Here is a 1,438-nt window from a genome sequence, read left to right as displayed (position 1 = left end):
CACACACACACACACACACACACACACACACACACACACACACACACTCTGCAGCCCATCCTCTACACACTCAGCACAGAGAGGGATTCACTAGTTCACTACACAGGGATGTGTTTTATGGAGGACCAAGGCTGTCAATATTTAACTGAAGTCACTGAATCGAGTTGAAATTTCGTTTTTTTTATTTCAATTTTGTTTCAATTTAAATTTAAAAAATCTAATTTTACTCCGTTGCAACAACATACTTCCTGTTTACATCCCCCAAATATCCCAAATCATGGGAGCTGTAGTTCCAAAACTCTCCAAAAGAGAGGCACTTTATTTTGAAGGAAACTGTCATTTGGTATTATTTCTTTGAAAAAAAACATCCATTTAAACCAAAGAAAATATGTATTAGTTATACAATTTATAACTAGAAACTGTATTCTCCATAAATGTAGAATTGTTTGCTTGCTTGCAGACTTTTGGGATTAATTTGAAGTGCATGAAATATCGGCACCTCTGGACCTCCGTAGATTGTCTGTGCGTTTCTTTTGAGGCGTGTGCGTGTGTGTGCGTGTGTGTGTGTGTGTGTGTGTGTGTGGTAGTCAATCGGATTGATCCCCCCCCTTGTCTTCGTTCACTCAGTCCCATACTGCTGATGCACCGGCCTCCTCTGCCAGGTGGAGCTCCTTGCAGTCAGCAGAATAACTGCAGTGCACACACACACACACACACACACACACACACACACACACACACACACACAGACACACACACTTCACTTATTACCCCTTCCTGCCTGAAAGGAGGGAGGAGGATTGAGTAGGTGTGTGTGTTTACACGTCACCTATTTGTCCTCAAACATGTGGATGGTCCCCTCGTGGGCAGGTGTGAGGACACATGAGACCTAAGAAGCTGTAACAGTTTGAGTCTCCAGAGAAAACCTCTTGTGAGTCTCTCTGGAGGAAACAAAGGGTTAAATACTTCATGACTCCAGCTGTTAGTGATGTCACATGTTAAGGACATATTTAGATCATTTACTACAGTTAAAGTAACTAATACCACAATATAAAAATACTGATACATTAAAATTATTGAAATATCGTCACAACTATCGGATGGATTCTCATTATAATAAACAACAATATTGATGTTCCTCAGAGGATGAACCCGACTAACCTCTGACCTTTCCTCTAGCGCCACCATGAGGCCGACATTATAATGTGATGCCTATGCCGACATTAAATTATAAAACCTAATTTGGATTTAGGCAACAAAACTACAACAAAACTACAACAACACCACAACAACAAAACTACAGCAAAACTACAACAACAAAACCATGACAACAAAACTACGACAACAAAACCATGACAACAAAACTACAACAGAACTTTAACAATATAACTACAACAAAACTACAACAACAAAACTACAACAACATAACTACAACATA

General features: G+C 39.6%; 1 protein-coding gene across 1 annotated transcript in view; it reads right to left on the bottom strand.

The window, feature by feature from the left end:
* hapln1b (hyaluronan and proteoglycan link protein 1b) overlaps positions 1 to 1,438 on the bottom strand; it is a 27,733-nt gene that overhangs the window by 7,011 nt on the left and 19,284 nt on the right. The window lies entirely within an intron of this gene.

This window comes from Anarrhichthys ocellatus, unplaced genomic scaffold (assembly GCF_004355925.1).
Source record: "Anarrhichthys ocellatus isolate YVR2014 unplaced genomic scaffold, GSC_Weel_1.0 scaffold160, whole genome shotgun sequence".
NCBI lineage: Eukaryota > Metazoa > Chordata > Actinopteri > Perciformes > Anarhichadidae > Anarrhichthys > Anarrhichthys ocellatus.
Note: the sequence above shows the minus strand (reverse complement) of the source record. Positions and strands in the feature narration are given on the sequence as shown.